This window comes from Lepisosteus platostomus, chromosome 21 (genome assembly GCF_059453375.1).
Source record: "Lepisosteus platostomus isolate fLepPlt1 chromosome 21, fLepPlt1.hap1, whole genome shotgun sequence".
NCBI classification, from domain to species: Eukaryota; Metazoa; Chordata; class Actinopteri; order Semionotiformes; family Lepisosteidae; genus Lepisosteus; species Lepisosteus platostomus.
Window position 1 is genome coordinate 18,474,052 of NC_142631.1, and position 24,009 is coordinate 18,498,060.

The 24,009-nt window shown below is 43.5% G+C and overlaps 1 long non-coding RNA gene across 1 annotated transcript; it reads left to right on the plus strand.

Moving 5' to 3' along the window:
- The first annotated feature begins 1,371 nt into the window (after window positions 1-1,371).
- LOC148644177 (uncharacterized) lies at window positions 1,372-16,747 on the plus strand. Its single transcript, XR_015928830.1, has 2 exons — window positions 1,372-6,294; window positions 16,083-16,747. It is a non-coding gene; the product is annotated as an uncharacterized LOC148644177 (long non-coding RNA).
- Window positions 16,748-24,009: the final 7,262 nt, after the last annotated feature.

Sequence of the window (24,009 nt, forward strand, 5' to 3'; positions counted from 1 at the left end):
TCAGTGCTTGGGTCAGCATATGAATGAACAGAAGTTTCATTTTAATCAAGTAAGAATGTCAAATGGAGTTAATTGATGTTTGTGATCTGCATGTACCAGTAATTTTTATTTCTCCATCACAGGTCTCCCCACAATTCCCCTATAACAGAAAACTCAGTCTGTTCTGCATTCTCTCACTGAGTATGAAGCCAGAAATGATATCCGATTCCATATGGATTATATTCCAGTTGTTACTGAGGGTGGTTGTTAGCAGATGCTGTTGGTCTGCTGGCACGTTTAATTGTCTAGCCAGGACTGTCAAGAGGTGATGAGCACCTGAGTCCCCAGCTGTGACTGATTCAGTGAGGGCTTATTTTTGCAATATAAAAGTTAAAGAAAAAAAACACAATCAAGTTGAATTTATCAGCAACTGACTCGCAAACTCTCAATAATAAAGTTCAGTAATAACTCTCTGCCCTGAAATACGGTTTTCCAGGAGCCCGCAGTGCTTGACAAGCAGAGAACGGAACCACACCGACAGACCGGTATTGTATTGTATTCTGTTGTAAATGCTTACATTAAAATTAAAGTGACACGTTGTTCGGATCCGGCTGCTTCCGCGGAGTTTTCGCCCTCAACTTGACCGTCTCACCCTGACCGCATCCCCGTGGTTATTTCATAAAACGTTTTTCATAATTTCTACTTTTGGAGCAGAGTAAGGAGTGTCAGCAGTGTAAAACCCGGACTGGCTCAAACTTCCACGGGATCCGGACTCACAGCAGAGTAAAACCCGGACCGGATCAAGCTTCCACGGGATCCGGATTGTCAGCGGAGGAAAACCCAGACTGGATCAGACGTCAGTGGGATCCGGGCTATCAGCTTTCGTCCAGTCAGCGCCGAGAGGGGAGACATGCGGCTCTTGTCCAAGCACACAGCTTCAATTACAGGACGTTTTTGGACGGATTTACAGAGTTTTGTTTGCAGGCAGTTAAAGGTGTTATTTAGATTGAAGGATTTTGACATTTTATTGTACTGTTTAGTAGAAAATTTGGAAAAAGAGCATTTATTTATAGTCAATTTATTAATCATTCTTGGTAAATTTCACATCCATAAATCCAAATGGTCTAATAATACTCCCCTGTTTAGTTCTTTTGAGGTGGAGCTGAAACATTATTTAAATTCTATTAAAAATGTGAGAAATAATAAAGCACGGAAAACATATGATATATGTAAAAAATACAAGTTAATCATATAACTTACCTATTACCTCTGGCGGTTAATTGTTTATTTTTCTGTTTGTGTTTGTTCTCTTATACCTAATTTGATCCTCTGATTTTATTTGTATTTGCAAATTATTTACAAGTTTAATAAAAAATTCTTTAAAAAAATTACAGGACGTTTCCGAATTCCGGCGGGCGGTGACACTTCCGAGAAATGTCCACTGGGCGGCGACAGAGATACACGAGTCTATGGAGGTGAGTCTTAAAGCGCTGTCGCAGACTCTTGTTATGCGGAGATTTAAAATCAATATAGATGATAACTGTGACCTTTAAGAGCGTTCAAGATGGCTTTCAGGTGGGAGGTAAAGTTTAGTGGTTGAGGAGTTTTTTTTTAATTTTTCATGACCTGAATGTTAATTTTTGCTTTTTTTGACTACAGAAAAATAAGGACTTAACACCAGTTGTTTAAACTTCAGTTATAATTGAAAGAAAAAGAAAAAACGATTTTTTTAGGTTTAAGAATTTCGATATGAGTAACACTGGGAAAAGAAAAGAGAGTGCTGGGTCTTCGAAGGAGAAGTCTAAGATACCTCAATCGTATATGTATAGCATTACAAGAAAATCGATGGCAACTAAAGGGAAAAGTGAAGCAGCTGGAGGGGACGTGGAAAGAGTGCTGGAGATGCACTCGTACGCGAGTGAGACTCAGCTGCCGGAGGAAGAGCCGGAGTCCCTGCCCAGCACACCTGTGAAAACCCCGGCGGCCAAGAGAGGAAGGGGCGAGCTGACGCTGGAGGAGCTCCAGACCAACATCTTCAACATGATGGCACAGAGCACGGGTGAGCTGAAGGAAATGATTCGATCTAATACAGTCGCAATCGAAGGTCTTAAAAAGTCCATGGACTGCGTGTGTAAAGAGTTTGAGGACTTAAAGAGTGAAGTAAAAGTTCTTAAACAAGTAAATACCGAACAAGAAAAGCATATTAAAGATCTTGAATTGAAAGTGAATGATCTAGATAGATACCGTCGACGATGGAATTTATAATTACTTGAACTTAAGGAGGAACGTAATGAGGACATTGTTGCAAAAGTGAAGGGTATCTGTAGAAGGACCATGCCGGACCAGGAGGACGTGATATCGGCCATTGACACTGTTCTCAGGCTCGGGAGAGCGAACATGTCTGGGCAAGTGCGCCCCAGAACGATTATAATACAGTTCACCAAGAGGACGGCGAGGGACATGCTGTGGCGAGTGGCGAGGAGGAATGAGTATTTGAATGAGAACAAACTAAGGTTTGCAAAGGACCTGTCTGCCGCGGACAGGAGCACCAGGAACCAGCTGTGGCCCCAGGCTGAAGCTGCCAGAAGAGAGGGGAGGAGAGCCTGCTTTGTGGGATTGAGGGCCTTTGTGGACGGGAAGGAGATTCGCTCCCAGTGACTGCTCAGTTAATGATTATGTTTGGTTTTATTTGTTATAGTAGTATATACTAGTGTTTATTTAGTGTTAGTTTGGAATGGTGTAGTTAAGTATTAAGGACTGTTATAGTTCTGGTTCTTCGAAAAACTCAATAGTTTAGTCTTAGAGTTAGTTATTTGCTTTTGTGTATGTCTTTTTCATGATTGCCAGAGGAACTCGAAATGTTGTTAAAAGAAAAACGTTTTTTTTGTTTTGTAAAAAACTGTGTGCTGAGTTTTATTTTTTACAGGAAACGCATGCATATTGAAACTAAATTTTATAAATAATTGAGAAATATTAAAGCAAGGAAAATATGATACGTGTAAAATATACAATTTGATCACATAATTACTTAATTACCTCTGGTAGTTAAATGCTTTTTTCTGCTGCGTTTTTTTCTCTTGTACATGATTCTGATCCTCTTGTTGTATTTGTATCTGTAAATTCTATATGTTTAATAAATTTTTTAAAAAAACTGTGACCTTTCTGAAAGCAGCCCTGAAACCTAACATTTATTTTGGTTATGTTGTGGTTTATAAACATTCTGGACTGTTTTACAAACTTATAAAAAGAAAGAGACTAATACTGATATTAAGTTTAAATAAATACATTTATGTTACATTTTAATCCCATTGAAAGTAATATGAATATACCGTTTGTATTTTTTTAATTATTATGCTTGCACGATATAATTATTAACGGAATGGCGTGGGGGAAGACCATGTTTGAACAGTTTAAAACAGATGCAAAGACGTACCGTGTCTAGTTGTAAGAACGTTGAAGCATGGACGGACCTTATCTGCATTTACCTTGTAAAAGTACATGTATTATTGCATGTACCCTGACAATACGATTGATACGTTATGTTTTCTTGTAGTTTTTGGTCTCATAAAAAAATACAAAAGACGCGAGTCGATTACGTCAAAATGTTGTCGCCTACAGGGCTTATGGGTAATGTAGTTCACTGGGCTGCCCTGCCCATGTGTTTCGCTGATTTGATTGAACATTAGAATTCATTATATTAATAGCGTATTTCAGCGTATTTATCGTGTCTTGTATTTCTATGCCTCTCTTATGTGTTCCCTTGTGTGTATGTTTTCTTTTATTTCACGTGTCTGCAGCGCTGGTCTATCGACCCGGCACATAAAGCAAACCCACTGTCCTCGTGTTTCTTAGCTCCCGTCTTGTTTGCAAACTTTTCTCCTGTGTTTATTTTACTTTGTCAATAAAACGTGGTTGCCGTGGCAACGGAGCTGTAAAAGTTGTTGCGATCTGATCTCCAGCGGGTAAGCAAATACCCCAGGAAACCGGACCTTAAAGATAAGTAAATCTTATCTTTATTTGCTTGTATAATGTACCCCGGTGATCTGTGATGTACTCTTGTGTGCATTGAATAGCATTTTTACTATTTGTTAAAGCAGAGAAAACACAATAAGGTCGAATTAATCAGCAACGTGAGGTTACTCGCCAGTAAACAAACTCTCCAGCGACGGACGTCTGGATTTCAATAACTCTCTGCCCTGCAATACGGTTTTCCAGGAGTCCGCAGTGTTTGACGAGCAGAAAGCGGAACCACAGCATTCTGGGCCGTGGCTCCACACCGACCTCAGCGACGGACCGGCTGTCGCGCTAATTACGCATCAGATCCGGATCCGTCTCAGTTAAGTGACGTCAAATGAGCGACGCAGGGCTTGTCCAATCACCGCCGTTGGCTGGAAAAGGAGGGACTTCTTTTTATTTTGGGTGAGTGACACCGCTCCTAGCCAATCACCACGGACTTCCGTGTTCTTACACGGAAATACCGCCCTCACGTTGAGTGACTCGGCTCAAAACCAATCAGCGCCGAGATTTCGGCAGGAGGCGGGATGGATACGGCTCTCGTCCAATCACAATTACAGTCCCGGGACTTTACCGAATTACGGCGGGCGGTGACACTTCCGAGAAATGTCCACTGGGCGGCGACAGAGATACACGAGTCTATGGCGGTGAGTCTCAAAGCGCTGTCGAAGACTTGTTGTGCAGATATTGAAATTTTTTTTTCAAAAGTGTAAATATGTTATACTATGTATCCCTGATGACATTATTGATTTGCTATATATACTCTTGTTTTGTATCGTATCTATTTTTATTGCTACAAGAGTTAAAAAAGAACTGCACTTTCGAGAAATGTCCACTGGGCGGCGACAGAGATACACGAGTCTTTGGCGGCGAATCTTTTTTTTTAAAGAATTTTTTATTAAACTTGTAAATAATTTACAAATACAAATACAATCAGAGGATCAAATTAGGTATAAAAGAACAAACACAAACAGAAAAATAAACAATTAATGGCGGCGAATCTTAAAGCGCCTCCTTACAGATCCTCGTTGTGCACAGATTGAAAGTCAAAACAGATGGTAACTGTGACTTTTGTGACAGCAACTCTGAAAGCTAATGTAAAGAAGGAAACTAATATTGACATTACTTTTAAAGAAGTAAAATCATGCTACATTTAAACCCATTGAAAGTAATATGAAAATATCGTTTGTATTTTAAAAAAATATTATACTTCCACGAAATAATAACGAAATGCTGTGAGAGGAGACCCCTGTTTGAACAGTTTAAAACGGATGTAAATGCGTTTGTACAGACAATTTGAATCATGTACGGACCTTATCTGCTTTTGTTTACTATTAAACAAGATTACTTGTTTAATCTTTTTGCATAACATGTACATGTATTATTGTATGTACCCCTGACTATACTCTATGTTATATGTATTCTTGTTTTTATGGCATGTATTGTTGTTATAATTAAAAAGAAAAAAGACGCGAATCGATTACGTCAAAGGAAGTCGCCCACAGGGCTTATGGGAAATGTAGTCTCTCTAGTGCTCTATAGCGCACTACAGAACACGTGCGCTGCCCACGCGTTCTGCAGATTTGATTGAGCATCAGAATCAATTATACAATTTCAGCGTATTTATCGTGTCGCGGATTTCTATGTCTCTCTTACAAGGCGGACTCGCCAGGAGCTGTTTCTTGCTCTCCGGAGTGAAGCTGCTCTGGGAAGAGACGAGCAAATCTTCAGACTCTTTGTAAATGAGACATCATGACAGCTGCGCCGACCTGTTTGAGTAAAGAGCAGGAGTATTGTGTACCCCTGACTGTGTTATGTGTACTCGAGTGTGTGTTTTTCTTTCTGTTTTCTGTTCTGTTTATTTCACAAGACGGACCCGGGCAGCAGTATGTGTCTGCAGCGCTCATCCTGCCTGCATGTTTGCAAACTTTTCTCCTGTGTTTATTTTACTTTGTTAAATAAAACGAGGTTGCCGGGGAAACGGTGCTGCAGGAGTTGTTGCGATCTGACCTCCAGGAGGTAAACAGTCGGCTTTTGTAATCTAATCAGCGAGCAAAGCAGAAACGTTAGTCTAAAAAGCGCTGGCTGGAGTATTTTGTGGACATTATGCAGAAGAAAAGGAAGAAACGGTGAGTCGCAGGCTGTCGGTAAATATGAGCGCTGGACACCAGACTCACACCGCTGGGCTCACTGCACCATGAGCGAGTCCGTCGGCGCCTCCTCCTGCTGGGGTGTGTTACTGCAGGAGTGAGGAGTCTCCGGTCTCCGGTCGCGTCATGATCTGCATGTGGAGGTGGAAAGGTGAGAGACGGCGGCGCAGTGGGTGGCAGCGCTGGGAGCCTGGATTTAGTTCCTGGGGTGCTGTGTGTGTGGAGTTTGCATGCTCTGCTTATGTTCTCGTGGCTCCAGTTTTCTGGGGTGCTGTGTGTGTGGAGTTTGCATGCTCTGCTTATGTTCTTGTGGGTCCAGTTTTCTGGGGTACTGTCTGTGTGGAGCTGACTAAAGCAGTGACCTCCTTCCTCTACAGATTTGTTTTTTATTCCGGTGGGATCATCTGCAGACTTGATTCAGCAGTAGATACACAGTTGTTAGCATAGGAGGAGTACAGAAGAGGTGACAGCAGTGCTGGGGACCCTCTGGCACAACCACAGGTGTGAAATTGCCTCCATTCTTTGTAAAATTACAGGTTTCTCTGGACTGCAGTCCCCTCCCGCTTCGCTTTGGATATGCTGTGCTGTTCTCTACAACAGAAGACCCTTTGTGTGGAAGGAATGGAAAGCTAAAGGCAGAGTCACAATCTCTGATACATCTAATCAAAACAGTAAGTTCTTTAAAACAACTAAACAAAATTGACATTAAATAAAAACGAATTTGCAAGTCAAGGTGCACCACTAAAACCCCCCAGGAAAACAAAATCCCCACCTGATCGTATCACAGTCGAGGAGAAAGCCAGTGTTCGACACCACTGTGGTCAGTAAAGGTTTAATATTCTTAAACACCGAGAGCTGGAGTTCCTCTGAATGCTATCTGCATCACAGCAGCTATGTTTCATTCACACCGGAACTCACAACACACACAAACAGTGCAAGTTAATGTGACCTTAAAAATATGCATCATATTACATAATATATTTGTAAAGCAACCCGAAGGCGCTGATTGCACAGGCGTCTCCCTGAGGTGCTGTAGAGTGGGCCTGCTGGACGATGGATGGACGAGTTGCCCCTTTCTGCAGATGCAGTACTTTGACACCAGAGGAGTGAAAATATTTGTAGAAAAGTAATTTTCAGATGCGTTGTGTTCTCTTGAGAGAGGGAGTTTTCATTATCCCCAAGGTGGACATGTGTTTCATGGCAGCAGGTAATATATAGAAAAGCACACAAACTAGCAACACACAGGCACATGCCCAAGAGTCATCTGTTGAGATCACACACTGTATTATTATTATTGAGAGACAGGCTCACTGTCTGTTCCTCAGGCAGGTGTGGGATACATTTGGGTCTTCATCACACAGTTGCTATGGGCTGATTGTGGTCTCTGAACCTGTACTTGTCAGAGTCTGTATCTCTTTGCTGTTTCTTAGCTTGGTCGAATATCCAGCTAGATAAGATAAGATTTAATTGTCCCCTGAGGGAAATTTTGTATGGACACCCAGCACTCCTGTCCATTTAAATAGAATGCAAACAAAAAAAAAGAAGAAAAGAAAAACATTGCACATTATTCTATTACAAAAAATAAGAAAAACATTGCACATCACTCTATTGAACATGTAGAGTATAACACATAGCAACATGTAACTTTTATAACACATCACAAAACATATCGCACTCAAGTGGGTTGTAAGAGTCAAAATTGTGTTTTTCCTTGACATTTGCATTGGCAGCTTTAATGGACAGTGGAACACAGGAATGTTTGTATCTGTTTGACTTATATTTGGGAACCTTAAAACGTTTGACAGAAGGAAGAGGTTGGTATTCAGAGTTAAGGATGTGGGAGGGATCTGATACATTTTTTCCTGCCTGTTTGATGAGGGATTTTTCCAAGATTGTCTGCAAGGAGAGATGCCGTTTCACTCCCATGACCTTCAAAGCTGTCTTGAAGAGGCGGTAATTTGTGATTTTAAATGAACTGATAGATGACCAAACCACTCTGTAATACCATATCTGATAATGCTCTCGATTACAGCACGGTAGAAGAGTAGCATTACTTCTTGTCCAACCCCAGGCACTCTTAATCTTCGCAGGAAATGTAAACGCTGCTGAACTTTGGAGCAAACACTCTCAACACGAGTAGTTCAGCAACAGGTTACTGCCTAATTTTGCACGCCCCACTTTTCATTTTTTTTATTAGTTAAAAAAGTTTCAAAAATCCAATAGATTTCGTTCCACTTCACAATTGTGTCCCACTTGTTGGTGATTCTTCACATAAAATAAAAAATTTATATCTTTATGTTTGAAGCCTGAAATGTGGCAAAAGGTTGAAAAGTTCAAGGGGGCCGAATACTTTCGCAAGGCACTGTATATCATTAAAAAAAAAGAAAGAAATGAATGCGGGTATTAATCCATCCATCCATCACGTCGTCTGTATGTCAGTACCCCATGCAGGTCTCTGCAGACCAGCAGAATCCTCCTAAATGACAGCTGTATCCATGATGCCCCTCTTGGATCCATGGCACTGATGCAGCATTCAACTCACATGGTGCCCAGCCCATGACAGACAGGCCTCTGAAACTATGCTGTGTACAGTATTTCTCCTCTGCAGCATCCCTGCGAGGCAGGACAGGTGCCTGACCTCTGAGAGCCTTGTAAGTAGAAGGAGTTTGAAGTCCGCCCTGTACCTGAGAGGAAGCCAATGAAGAGAGAGAAGTATGGGGGTTATGTGGTCATTCTTTCTGCTCCAAGTAACAATTCTAGCTGCTGCGTTCTGTAAGTATTCAAACTCTTTGCTGTGACAAATCTAACGTACTTTAGGCAGACAAAACGACCTTAAAAAGCCACATGATTTTTAAGTAGTCTGTCTGTGTGTAGTAACAGTGGTTCACATTATTTCAGAACGTATACTCCCGTCTCTGTAACTTTCCTCAGTCAGCTAGTGAACGTTCTGTATTTACACCACGAATGCACTACTTTGTCTCGCTCGCGGTCACACTGGCCGTCCACAGGCACGGGCAGGAGCAGGGAACACGAGGCCGCTCTGTAGTGCCCCTGTGGCTCTCCAGCAGAGGGGAGCACTTTGCTCAACAGCCCTGAGCCGAAGGACCCAGTAATAAAGCTGAAAATCTGGCAAGTCCCCCAGTCTCCCTGGGGCGCTGAAGAGGATTTCATCTGATGCTGAGGTTCCTGTAACTCAACACAAAATTGAACACGGCGAGTTATGAGTTTGTGAAGAAGTGACAGCGGAACAATGTCAAACAGGAAGTTAACCTACAGGAAAGAATGAATTGAATCTCTGATATTCAAGCACACAGTGTGACGTCCACTGTCTATTCAAATCTACTCTGCAAGTCTTACAATTCTTTTTCATACACCGTCTCCTGGTTATTGTTTTGTGAGTGCTTGAACTGTTTCTCAGTAGAAATAAGACCGATAACTCACTGCTTCAGGGTGCACACTATCGTCGATGAAACCTGTGGTGTAAGCAAGCGAAAAGAGACAGATCCTTCTAAAACACAGAGGCCATCGGGAGGGCAGAAACACTCTGCAACAGGTAGGAGCTGTGGAGCCGTGATTCCCCCGAGCCAGAGCCCTCGTCCTCCCTCGGCAGCGAACTGAGCTCCAGCGACTGGAGCAGCTACCTGCCGTCGTGGGACCTCCTGCAGATTGGGAACGGGTAAGGCAATTCGACACGAGCCCACTCCTCTTCCCACTGCTTACACCCCTATAACAAATAGTTTCAGGGTATTCAAGTACAGGATAAAGAGATTACAGGTGTTCCCAATTGGCTGAGGATACAACTCTCTCTCTGAGAAAGCACACAGAGGTGGACAAAGCAATTAAATACGTTTACAAGTCATTTCCTCTGTATCTGGTCTTTCTTTACATATCAGAAAAGTGAACTGGTGGCTGTTGGAAAGTGTCTGCTCCGTACGTAATATACATGTAAAAGATGTGATTAAATATCTTGGTATTAAGATTTTCAAAAAGGTGATTTTGTGATTTGTGATGTGATGTTCTCTACCTTAGTAAAATAAAAAAAAAAACTTTATTCATGGTTGTTATTTGTCAAACACGGGCAGAAGAAGGCCTAAATGCTACAGGGTTTAGAGCATCTAATACCGATACCGACAGAGTATTATTTACAAAATTAAGCAAAGTAGGTGGTGTATGTTTCCCTAATTTAATCATTCAGGAACTAGCGGGTATAGACTTTTTACTTGAATGTCATTTGGATGCTGGAAACCCCCCTGAAACTTGCCAGCTTCCATGAAGAAGTTCTCCTCACGTGGTCTCTTATAGATAAACATACCTCCCATAGATACATCATCTAGAATACAGAGAAAAAATAAACCCGTGCTTTGAAAACTGGGTTTAAAATAGTATAAGCGGGGTCAACAAATTAACTGGTGTGGATGATGAAATGTAGAATCAAGCAGATTTTATGAATAGATATAATGTTTGTGATAAGTCTGATAACAATCCGTCGTAACCAGAGCTACTCCTAGAGAGGTATTGATGCTTTTAAGAAACTAACAGTAGCCCATCAGAAACTATGGAAGAATTTACAACCTTTATTAGACTACAAGGAAAACAATTTAGTTATACTTGTACTAATAAATACTTCAGATCCCTCTCGCAATCTCACAATATCTTGTCAAACTATTTTGGAGCACCTCTTTGGGGAAAGTGAGTGGAATCAAACATGACTATTGTCAAACAGATTTTGTATGAATAATAAGGTTAAGGCGTCAGTACAAAATTGTACATTGAATCGACCCGGTAAAGATACATAGTGTGCATAGATTTAAAAGTAATATAGATGATAATTGTCTTTCTCAAAGCAGCCCAGAAACCTTACGTTTGTTTTTGTTTTGTTCTGTTGTTAAAACACTCTGAACAGATCGGCAAAATGATGTAAAGAAGGCTTCTAATGCTGACATTTCCTGTAGACAAATTGATGTTATTTTACTGCTCAGTACTGCTGAACCGAATCTAAAATATAATGTATCATTGGCTTAATCATTATACTTGCTCGTTATTAGATGTATAAATAGCCTAAAGATGAGAAATAATCGAAAATTGAATAATTAGACCGTATGTCGTAGCAGCAGATTGTACTTCTCGCCTACTTGATGTGGTCGAGCAACACCACAATCGCCATACAATCCGTCCGTTCTCATGCTCTGACTTTCAGGTTGGGCAGTGGAATGGATTCCAGGGCAAACTCGTTCTTGTTTGATTATCCGTGTGAAATCTCGCCCAATATAACAGATAAACTCATGCACTGAAATTATGCGCTTCCAAATTGAAGCGACACGCATTTGAATAATTCAAAATACACACGAGGGAACGTCTCCAAACCATGTCTAAGTATCACAACATGAAAGCTGTGCGTACCTTATCTTTATTTGCCTGTATAATTTACTCCGGTGATCTGTAATGTAGTCTTGCGTGCATCGTAAAGGATTTATATTATTGCACGATAAAGGAAGAAGAAAACACAAGGAGGTCGAATTGATCAGCAGCGTGAGCCGACTCGCCGGTAAACACACTCTCCAGCGGTGTCTGGAGTTCACTAATAACTCTCTTTCCACCGGATCCGGACTTCCGGCTAAGGAAACACCGGAGTGGATCAGCCTTCCACGGGATCCGGACTTCCGGCTACGGAAAACCCGGAGTGGATCAGCCTTTCCACGGGATCCGGACTTCCGGTTAAGGAAAACCCGGAGTGGATCGGCCCTCCACTGGATCCGGACTGCCGGCTACGGAAAACCCGGAGTGGATCAGCCCTCCACTGGATCCGGACTGCCAGTTAAGGAAAACCCGGAGTGGATCGGCCCTCCACTGGATCCGGACTGCCGGCTACGGAAAACCCGGAGTGGATCAGCCCTCCACTGGATCCGGACTGCCAGTTAAGGAAAACCCGGAGTGGATCGGCCCTCCACTGGATCCGGACTGCCGGCTACGGAAAACCCGGAGTGGATCAGCCCTCCACTGGATCCGGACTGCCAGTTAAGGAAAACCCGGAGTGGATCGGCCCTCCACTGGATCCGGACTGCCGGCTACGGAAAACCCGGAGTAGATCGGCCTTCCAGTGGATCTGGACTGTGAGCAGCTTTTGTCCAATCGGCGCTGAGATTTCAGCAGGAGGCGGGAGACAGGCTCTTGTCCAGTCACACAGCTTCAGTCCCGGGACTTTTCCGAATTCCGGCGGGTGGTGACACTTCCGAGAAATGTCCACTGGGTGGCGACGGAGATACACGAGTCCACGGAGCTGAGTCTCAAAGCGCTATCGGAAAGACATAAAATCGGAAATAAATACATTTGTTACATTTTAATCTCATTGAAAGGAAGATGAAAATATCGTTTGTATTTTTAAACATTATTATACTTGCGCAACATAATTATTAAGGGAATGGTGTGAGAGGAGACCGTGTTTGAACAGTTTAAAACGGATGTAAAGACATTTTATTTCAGAATGTCTTTCTGAAATGTGTCTGTTTCTGTGTTGTAAGAACGTTAAAGCATTATCTGCATTTACCTTGTTGAATCTTTTTTTCCATAAAATGTACATGTATTTTTGCTTGTACCCTGACAATACGACTGCTACGTTACGTTTTCTTGTAGTTTTTGGTCTCATAAAAAATACAAAAGACGCGAGTCGATGACGTCAAAATGTTGTCGCCCACAGGGCTTATGGGTAATGTAGTCTCTGTAGCTCACTGGGCTGCCCTGCCCATGTGTTTCGCTGATTTGATTGAACATTAGAATGAATTATATTAATACAATTTCAGCGTATTTATCGTGGCTTGTATTTCTGTGTCTCTCTTATGTGTTCTTATATTTGTTAAAGCAGAGAAAACACAATAAGGTCGAATTAATCAGGAACGTGAGGTGACTCGCCAGTAAACAAACTCTCTAGCGACGTCTGGATTTCAATAACTCTCTGCCCTGCAATACGGTTTTCCAGGAGTCCGCAGTGCTTAACGAGCAGAGAGCGGAACCACAGCATCCTGTGCCGCGGCTCCACACCGACCTCGGGCAACGGACCGGCTGTCGCGCTAATCACGCATCAGATCCGGATTCGTCGCAGTTAAGTGACGTCAATTGAACGGCGCAGGGCTTGTCCAATCACCGCCGTTGGCTGGAAAGGGCGGGATTTCCTTTTAGTTTGGGTGAGTGACACCGTTCCTAGCTAATCACCACGGACTTCCCTGTTCTTCCACGGAAATACCGCCCTCAAATTGAGTGACTCGGCTCAGAACCAATCAGCGTCGAGATTTCGGCAGGAGGTGGGGCAGATACGGCTTTCGTCCAATCACAATTACAGTCCCGGGACTTTAGGGAATTACGGCGGTCGGTGACACATCCGAGAAAGTTAAAAAAGAACTGCACTTCTGAAAAATGTCCACTGGGCGGCGACAGAGATACACGAGTCAATGGCGGCGAATCTTAAAGCGCCTCCTTTTTTTTTAAAGAATTTACAAATACAAATACAATCAGAGGATCAAATTAGGTACAAGAAAATAAACACAAACAGAAAAATAAACAGTTAACCGCCAGAGGTAATAAGTAAGTTATATAATTAACTTGTATTTTTTACATATATCATATGTTTTCCGTGCTTTATTATTTCTCACATTTTTAATAGAATTTAAATAGTGTTTCAGCTCCACCTCAAAAGAACTAAAAAGGGGAGTATTATTAGATTAAAGCGCCTCCGTACAGATCCTCGTTGTGCAGAGATTGAAAATCAAAACAGATGGTAACTGTGACTTTTGTGACAGCAACTCTGAAAGCTAATGTAAAGAAGGAAACTAATATTAACATTACTTTTAAAGAAGTAAAATCATGCTACATTTAAACATTGAAAGTAATATGAAAATATCGTTTGTATTTAAAAAAAAATTATACTTCCACGATATAATAATTAACGAAATGCTGTGAGAGGAGACCCATGTTTGAACACTTTAAAACGGATGTAAATGCGTCTGTACAATTTGAAACATGTACGGACCTTATCTGCTTTTGTTTACTATTAAACAAGATTACTTGTTTAATCTTTTTCCATAACATGTACATGTATTATTGTATGTACCCCTGACTATACTCTGTTATATGTATTCTTGTTTTTATGGCATATATTGTTGTTATAATTAAAAAGAAAAAAGACGCGAATCGATTACGTCAAAAGGAAGTCGCCCACAGGGCTTGTGGGAAATGTAGTCTCTCTAGTGCTCTATAGCGCACTACAGAACACGTGCGCTGCCCACGCGCTCCGCAGATTTGATTGAGCATCAGAATTAATTATACAATTTCAGCGTATTTGTCGTGTCGCGGATTTCTATGTCTCTCTTACAAGACGGACTCGGCAGGAGCTGTTTCTTGCTCTCCGGAGTGAAGCTGCTCTGGGAAGAGACGAGCAAATCTTCTTTTCTCCTGTGTTTATTTTACTTTGTTAAATAAAACGTGGTTGCCGGGGAAACGGTGCTGCTGAAGTTGCGATCTGACCTCCAGGAGGTAAACAGTCGGCTTTTGTAATCTAATCAGCGAGCAAAGCAGAAACGTTAGTCTTAAAAGCGCTGGCTGGGGTATTTTGTGGACATTATGCAGAAGAAAAGGAAGAAACGGTGAGTCGCAGGCTGTCGGTAAATATCAGCGCTGGACACCAGACTCACACCGCTGGGCTCACTGCACCATGAGCGAGTCCGTCGGCGCCTCCTCCTGCTGGGGTGTGTTACTGCAGGAGTGAGGAGTCTCCGGTTTCCGGTCGCGTCATGATCTGCAAGTGGAGGTGAGAGACGGCGGCGCAGTGGGTGGCAGCGCTGGGAGCCTGGATTTAGTTCCTGGGGTGCTGTCTGTGTGGAGTTTGCATGCTCTGCTTATGTTCTCGTGGCTCCAGTTTTCTGGGGTGCTGTGTGTGTGGGGTTTGCATGCTCTGCTTATGTTCTCGTGGCTCCAGTTTTCTGGGGTGCTGTGTGTCTGGAGTTTGCATGCTCTGCTTATGTTCTCGTGGCTCCAGTTTTCCGGGGTGCTGTGTGTGTGGGGTTTGCATGCTCTGCTTATGTTCTCGTGGGTCTAGTTCCTGGGGTGCAAAATTCTGTTTATTTCACAAGACGGACCCAGGCAGCAGCATGTGTCTGCAGCGCTCATCCTGCCTGCATGTTTGCAAACTTTTCTCCTGTGTTTATTTTACTTTGTTAAATAAAACGTGGTTGCCGGGGAAACGGTGCTGCAGAAGCTGTTGCGATCTGACCTCTAGGAGGGAAACAGCCGACTTTTTTAATCTAATCAACGAGCAAAGCCGAAACTTTAGTCTAAAAAGCGCTGGCTGGAGTATTTTGTGGACATTTCGCAGAAGAGAAGGAAGAAGCGGTGAGTCGCAGGCTGTGTGACAGGACTGTCAGGGAAATGTAAGCGCTGGGCTGAGCGAGTCCGTCGGCGCCTCCTCCTGCAGGAGTGAGGAGTCTCCGGTCTCCGGTCGCGTCCTGATCTGCATGTGGAGGTGAAAGGCTGAGAGACGGCGCACATGCTCTGCACATGTTCTCACGTGTCTGGTTTCCTGGAGTGCTGTCTGTGTGGAGTTTGCATGCTCTGCTCATGTTCTCAAGGGTTTCCTGCCGCTTCTGCAGTCCAGTGTTGGTGAGTCTGTCAGGTTGATTGTGTTGTGGTGTGAGTGTGCCCTAAAGGGGGTTTTAATAGTATGGGGTTTGTGTGTTCACTTGTATGCAGACCACTGGAGAGACCGGTTGTTTTTTGCCAGGCAGACTAATGGCTGCATATTCAATTCCAGCTACTGATGTTGCCAAACCAGCAAGTGGGACAGTGTTTGAAAACCCTTTCAATGAAAGGTTTGTAGAACAGTGTTGCTATTGTTCTGTTTAATTTGAGGTCACCAAGCTTATAAATGGTCTCACAACGTTTGTCTCTTTTCAGGTTTCTCCGACCCGGAGAGTGAACAAAGAAGTGATAAGGGCCCATAACACCTAAGCTCGGCACTCTCACACTCTTCAGCCACACGAGCTTCCTCCTGGTAAAATACTGGGCAAGCCCCTTTCTGACAGGGACAGTGGAAAACCCCCTGAGGGAGATGGGCTGAGGGGAGGAATAAAACCATCTGAGCCGAAACGGAGCGCGCTCCCGATTCCCACCAGACCCGGGAGACGACACAGGCAGCACAAGGGAAGCTGCGGAGCGCGAGTTCACGGAGGCAAGGACCGATTGACGACCACGGGAGACAGTGGCATCGGAACAGAGGTACTGTACAGAGACTTTTAATACCTGAAGGCAAGGAGCGAGAAACGGGCCCGGCTAGCCGCTCCAAACTGAGGGGAATGGAATACAGTTCGCGGGAGGATTTCTAGTGGAACCTGAACGGAGTCTGGGGAAGTGGGACCGGCCTCTCGTTCACTGGGGCCATCAAAGACTTTACAGGTACGAAGAAGAATCGTTCGAGTACTTGACAGATACTTGACAGAAAAGACTGCCGTCCCTCTGGATTCATTATGACCCTTGGAAGGACCTTTTGTTGCTGCTGTTTTCGTTGTGTCTTTGGCTGATGGTGAATGTGGATAGAAAATAAAAAGGTCACTTATACGATACTCATGCTTGTCGCTGGTCTGTGTGGGCATTGGTGGATCTGGGAGATCAACAGAACCTGTGGTAATGGAGAGGGGCCCTAGCACCCTGTTTACATTGCTAGGTGCCGTAGTCATATATGAGGCAGGAAATAATTCTTGTTTGAGGGGTCACCTCACTGTGACACGAACGTGTTGGGAAGACGCGCCAGTTCTGACCTTAGTGCGAAGGGTCTGTAGGCATTAAGGCAGGTTCTTGTGTCCTTTTTTGGAACAGGAACAATAACAGAAGATTTGAAGCAGTCTGGCACTGTGCACTGGGACAATGATTGCTTAAAAACGTCTGTAAAGATTGGAGCGAGTTGGCCAGCACAGTGCTGTAGTGTGGCTGGAGATACACAGTCAGGTACCTGCTGCCTTTTTACAGTTTTGCTTTTTGAATAGCCTTAACACATCCTGTTCTTTGCTTCACAGGGCATTCTCAAGACTTGTAAACGGCGTCAAGTCTCCGTGAGAGATTGAGTGTGAGTGGGTGTGGCACTCCAGTTGAGTGGGGGACAATAGCTCATCCCCAGGATGTGAATTATTTGCACGAGTTGCGAGACTGCCATAGACAAGGTCGTTGGAGATCCTTTGTGTTTCAGACCTGCTGTAAAATGTGTTATCTGGTAGAGAGTGATCAAGATGTATCTGAGGGGATTTTCTTTTGTAATTGGTAACAGTTTGGAGACCTTTCCAGACAGATAAACAGTCTTTGTTAGCAAACAGTTGTTCTAGCTGTGGACAGGAGGGGAATCAAAAGGTAGAGAACACTATTTTTAGAGAAATGGCCCTAAAGGAACAAAGCATAGTGTAGGATGCCACTAGCTTAAGTCTTAACAGCACTGCATGAGAGGAGACGCCAGTGTCTATTTGTTCTGAGGGGTCCTCAGAAAGGTCAAAAGGTTGCAAACAGATAGGAGACTGGTTATATGCCTGAAGCTTAGCTAGAGGAACATAACATTGCTGGAATGCTGAGAGGGGAGGTTATCAGAGCCTAATGTTATTGCGAAAAATGGCAACTAGGTATAGAAGATCTGATGAATGTCTGTCCTGTGAATTGTTAAGGGTTTCATGTAATTGTGTGTCCAAGTAGTCCGGACTGCTGTGCTATGTGTTGTTTGTCTTGTGAATTTTCTGTTTTACACCTATTGTATCCATAGTGGTATGGGCCAAATCCTATTTAAAGGGTGTTGCGAGCACTGGGGTTTGTTGGGAGTGGTAAGTTAGGAGTCTGGAAATGAGAGCAAGGTGCGAGTGGATATGATAAAAAGATTGTTCCTTTATTTTGTTTCTGATACCTGGTGAAGAGACGCAGTGAGTGTTTGTGTGGCCAGCTGCGTCAACTTCAATAAAACTGGCCTTTTGGTTTGTTTGAGTGCTGACTTGCTATGGCGTATTTTTTCTCTCTGTGAACAACAGGTCCTACGGCCAACACTACCCACACAGGAGGTGTGTGCTTGACAGCTCCTCAGCTGCAGCAGGAGTCCAAGTGTGCACAGATTTCTTGTTGGGGTTTGTTGTTTGAAGTTTCTGTTTCGATGTAGGAAGCAATTGTGCCAACACGTGGTCCGAGTTATAGCACGCGACGAGAGCTCCCGAAGAGCGCCTGCCTACTGCCCGATTCGACGTCTAAAATCATCACAGAACGAGAGGAGCCAACAGGAATGCAAGTCTCTTTTGGTGAGGAGCCTCCGACACAGCCCCCAGTACTGGGTGTGCAGAAAGAATCCTGTTCTACAGTTGTGGTGCGAAATGGCCTCCAGTCCTTGTCAAATGCTGGGTTTCTCTGGACTGCAGTCCCCTCCGCATTTGGATGATTGTGATTGGTGTTGCTGCAGCTGTGGTGTCCTGAGACTGACTGGTGTCAAGACCAGCTGTACTCTGGGATCAGCAGGGCCTAGTGGTGGTATGAATTGTGGCCTCTGTTTCTCAGGTGTAACAAGTGTTTGATTACTCTGTTCTGTATGTTTATCAATAGTGGGTACTGGCCTAATTCAGCCCTGCACTCGCTGTTAGCTGTTTTTCTCTGCGCAAGGAGGAGTTTCAACAGAGTGTACTCCTGGTCTGTGAGGGGACCCCACACTTCACTGCCGTATAGGGCAATGGGTTGGATTACACTTTCAGATATTTGGAGCCAAATTCTTGTTGGTGGGTTGACATTGAAGAGCCTCCTTCTTATTGCGTAGAAAGCCCTGAGTGCCTTCTCCCTCAGTGCCTTCACTGCCAGGTCAAAACTCCCAGAAGAGCTGATGGTGAGACCGAGATATGTGTAGCTGGATGTGTGCTCCAATGTGTTGTTGTTCAGTGTGAATTTGTACCCGTTTCCCTGAGGTCTGGCTTTCTCCTGGAAAACCATAACTCTGGTCTTGTCCAGATTGACTGGCAGTGCCCAGGTGTGACAGTCCTGCTCCAGCAGTGCCAGGCTCTGCTGTTCTGGGTCCAGATGGGCTGGCAGTGCCCAGGTCTGACAGTCCTACTCCAGCAGTGCCAGGCTCTGCTGTTCTGGGTCCAGATTGACTGGCAGTGCCCAGGTGTGACAGTGCTGCTCCAGCAGTGCCAGGCTCTGCTGTTCTGGGTCCAGATGGGCTGGCAGTGTCCAGGTCTAACACTCCTGCTCCAGCGGTGCCAGGCTCTTCTGTTCTGGGTCCAGATGGGCTGGCAGTGCCCAAGTCTGACAGTCCTGCCCCAGTAGTGCCAGGCTCTGCTGTTCTGGGTCCAGATGGGCTGGCAGTGCCCAGGTGTGACAGTCCTGCTCCAGCAGTGCCAGGCTCTGCTGTTCTGGGTCCAGATGGGCTGGCAGTGACCAGGTCTGACAGTGCTGCTCCAGTAGTGCCAGGCTCTGCTGGTCTGGGTCCAGATTGGCTGGCAGTGCCCAGGTCTGACAGTGCTGCTCCAGCAGTGCCAGGCTCTGCTGTTCTGGGTCCAGATGGGCCATCAGCGCCCAGGTGTGAATGTGATGGGATGTGTGGCGGTTTGGTAGGAAGCCAGTCTGACTCTAATGCAGGACATTGTGCTCAGTAAGGAGGGCAGGTTATCAGATATTCAAGATACGACAGTTCCTTCCCCAGGTTACTGTTCACACTGAAGCCCCGGTACCTGTTGGGGTCGAGTCTGTCTCCATTCTTACAGATGGGCGTGATCAGTCCTTGATTCCAGGCCTCAGGGAAACAGCCGGCCGTCAGGAGGAGGTTGAGGAGTTTGAGCAGGCTTTGCTGCAGGTCTGAGCTGCAGTTGGGTCAAGCGTTGTTGACTGTGTCTTGGCTACAGGCCTTTTGTGGTCTGAGAGTTGTCTGTTTGTGTATGTGCTTATCTTCTTTAGGGTGTGCATGTAGTGTCTAACCATCTCACAGTATCTGAGGCGCAGCTCAGAGTGGTGTGGTGTTGTTTTAGTTCTGGTAGTTCTCTTCAGTTGTTTCTGCACTCTGTATCAAACCATTTGATATTGTTTCTGAGTGTGTTTCATATGAATGTAGTCATTTTGATTTTAAGGCTAGTTTCTCAAAAACATGGTTTAAATTTATGAACGATTTGTTGGTTTGATACAGAGCATTTTGAAATGTAAGGGATCAAGTAATGGGTTTATTTGCTGCTGAAAAGAGAAGAAAGAAAAAAAAGAAATGAGACAATTAGCTTGTAATGAGTTTATAACAACAGTAATTAGATTCCTGCAAGCACTCTTTTCATTGTCCAACAACTGAAAGCTTTTAGGTATAAAGGAAGGGTCCTCTAATATTTGATGTGTGAGATTGTCGTTCTGTTGGAGATGTTAGTGAGTCTGAGGATTTGTGTTAATATGACAATACTGCTAGTACTATTAATAATACAGCATGGCAAGACTTCTTTCAGTCATTTCCCACCCCTCCACCTCAGTGAATCACACATGTTAAACTTCCATCTCGTGTTCCAGATCAGACATGAGCAATCCTATATTACAAATACTTACCACCAGACAATTTAACCAGACAATAATTTAAGCAATTATTAATTCAACAGAAGCAGCAGGACGAGTAAAGTGCCCCTCTGATGGCCGGTCCGTAGAATTAAACTGGAAAATTTCTTAGAAATGATTATTCTTACAATAATGTGCCAATGGCGCCGCTTGGTGGTCATTCAGCAAAATTTCACCGAAAGTTTTTTTAATTCAAATACCGTTAGTAATGTTCGTATTAATACGTTATTTTAATTTTAAATATATTTAAGCATTTTCAACAGCAAAGAATGCAAAGAATACATTGCATTGCAAACAAGAGTAATGAATGAATGAATGAATGTATTGTACATGGATACAAAATACAAAATAAATACAATAAACCCAAAATTAAAATAACATTCAAAAGGCGCGAGTCGATGACGTCAGAAGGAAGTCGCCCACAGGGCGTATGGGTAATGTAGTTTCTGTAGTTCTGTGGCCCGCACTGCCCACGTGTTTCGGTGATTTGATTGAACATCAGAATTAATTATATTGTACCATTTCAGCGTGTTTATCGTGTCATGGATTTCCATGACTGTCTTGTGGGTTCTCTTGTGTGTCATGTTTATTTTAGTGGGTGGCAGTGCTGGGGCCCTGAACTGTAATCATTCGTGTTACTCATCATCATTGTTACTGTGACCCCCCTGGGAGGAGTGGACCTTTGTAAGATTCCTGTCCTGGCAAGCAGCAGGTGAGAGTTTGCTGTCCGACTCAATTACACCTCCGCTACCTCATTTCAGCTCTTTCACCAGCCTGTAAAGGGGGTATTGATAGTATGGGGTCTTTCTCTTTAACAACCTCAAACCGCAGGAAAGAAATGCTTCATTTATAAGATTGAAATATAACTAGAAAGTATAAAAATAGCTATTTGTGTGTATCATGTCAGAAATATTTGTTTTTATTTTAAAAGAATTTAGAAGAGAAATATGATTAATAAGGCAGTAGAATCCATTTGAACTGTCATTTTCCTGTTTAGGTTGGAAAGTTTAATTTGATCAAGTCCACTTGAGTGCCTAAGCAACTGTTTGGGTAGTTTGGCTGGTGTGGTGGTGCTCTCCAAATACCTGATCCAAACGGACAGAGAGACAAAGTGAGAAAGAAAAGGTGTAAATAACAGACATATCATATGCAGAATACAGTAATGTGCTGTTCAGCACAGTGACCTAGAGTGAAGATGGAAATCAGTCATTCTAGTGCTCTCAATGGTTTTCCATTACAAACGGACCAGGGCTTCCTGAGACACAGGCAGTTGGAGTTATATAGAGTTAGAGGTTGTTTTCACGGCACCAGCCGACTAAAGCAGAGACCTCCTTCCACTCCAGATTTTTTTTTTTTATTTGGGTGGGATCATCTGGAGTCTTGATTCCTTTCACGGAGTCAGCAGTAGATACACAGCTGTTAGCATAGGAGGAGTACAGAAGAGGTGACAGCAGTGCTGGGGACCCTGGTATCTCTTCCACTGAGGACCCTCTGGCACAACCAGGTGTGAAATTGAAATTGTTTGGAAGGAATGGGAAGCTAAAGGCAGAGTCACAATCTCTGATTCATGTAATCAAAACAGTAAGTTCTTTCCTCAGGCAGCTTCGTTAGAACATTTTAAATAGATGTAAAAGTGTATTTACAGACTATATCAGCCCTTATCTTTATTAACCTGGTTTAATCTTTTTTTCAGAAGTGTAAATATATTATACTATGTACCCCTGATGGTATTATTGATGTGCTATAAATATACTCTTGTTTGTATTGTATCTATTTTTATTGCTACCATAAAAAGTTAAAAAGAACTGCACTTTCGAGAAATGTCCACTGGGCGGCGACAGAGATACACGAGTCTATGGCGGCGAGTCCAATAGCGCCTCCGTACAGATAATAATAATAATAATAGCTTACACTTATATAGCGCTTTTCTGGACACTCCACTCAAAGCGCTTTACAGGTAATGGGGACTCCCCTCCACCACCACCAATGTGCAGCATCCACCTGGATGATGCGACGGCAGCCATAGTGCGCCAGAACGCTCACCACACATCAGCTATCAGTGGGGAGGAGAGCAGAGTAATGAAGCCAATTCATAGAGGGGGATTATTAGGAGGCCATGATTAGTAAGGGCCAATTGGAAATTTGGCCAGGACACCGGGGTACACCCCTACTCTTTTCGAGAAGAGCCCTGGGATTTTTAATGACCACAGAGAGTCAGGACCTCGGTTTTACGTCTCATCCGAAGGACGGCGCCTGTTTACAGTATAGTGTCCCCATCACTATACTGGGGCATTAGGACCCACATGGACCACAGGGTGAGCGCCCCCTGCTGGCCCCACTAACACCTCTTCCAGCAGCAACCTTAGTTTTTCCCAGGAGGTCTCCCATCCAGGTACTGACCAGGCTCACACCTGCTTAGCTTCAGTGGGTTGCCAGTTGTGAGTTGCAGGGTGATATGGCTGCTGGCTACAGATCCTCGTTGTGCAGAGATTGAAAATCAATACAGATGATAACTGTGACGTTTGTGACAGCAACTCTGAAAGATAACGTAAAGAAGGAAACTAATATTGACATTACTTTTAAAGAAGTTAAATAATACTACATTTTAAACCTATTGAAAGTAATATGAAAATATCGTTTGTATTTAAAAAAATATGATACTTCCACGATATAATAATTAACGAAATGCTGTGAGAGGAGACCCATGTTTGAACACTTTAAAACGGATGTAAATGCGTCTGTACAGACAATTTGAAACATGTATGGACCTCATCTGCTTTTGTTTACTATTAAACAAGATTACTTGTTTAATCTTTTTCCATAACATGTACATGTATTATCGTATGTACCCCTGACTATACTCTGTGTTATATGTATTCTTGTTTTTATGGCATGTATTGTTGTTATAATTAAAAATAAAAAGACGCGAATCGATTACGTCAAAAGGAAGTCGCCACAGGGCTTGTGGGAAATGTAGTCTTTATAGTGCTCTGGACTGCGCTCCACACGTGTTCCGCAGATTTGATTGAGCATCAGAATTAATTATACAATGTCAGTGTATTTACCGTGTCGCGGATTTCTATGTCTGTCTTACAAGACGGACTCGGCAGGAGCTCTTTCTTGCTCTCCGGAGTGAAGCTGCTCTGGGAAGAGACGAGCAAATCTTCAGACTCTTTGTAAATGAGACATCATGACAGCTGTGCCGACCTGCTCTTTATTGACCTGTTGAACCTGTTTGTATAAAAAGCAGGAGTCTTGTGTACCCCTGATTGTGTTATGTGTACTCTAGTGTGTT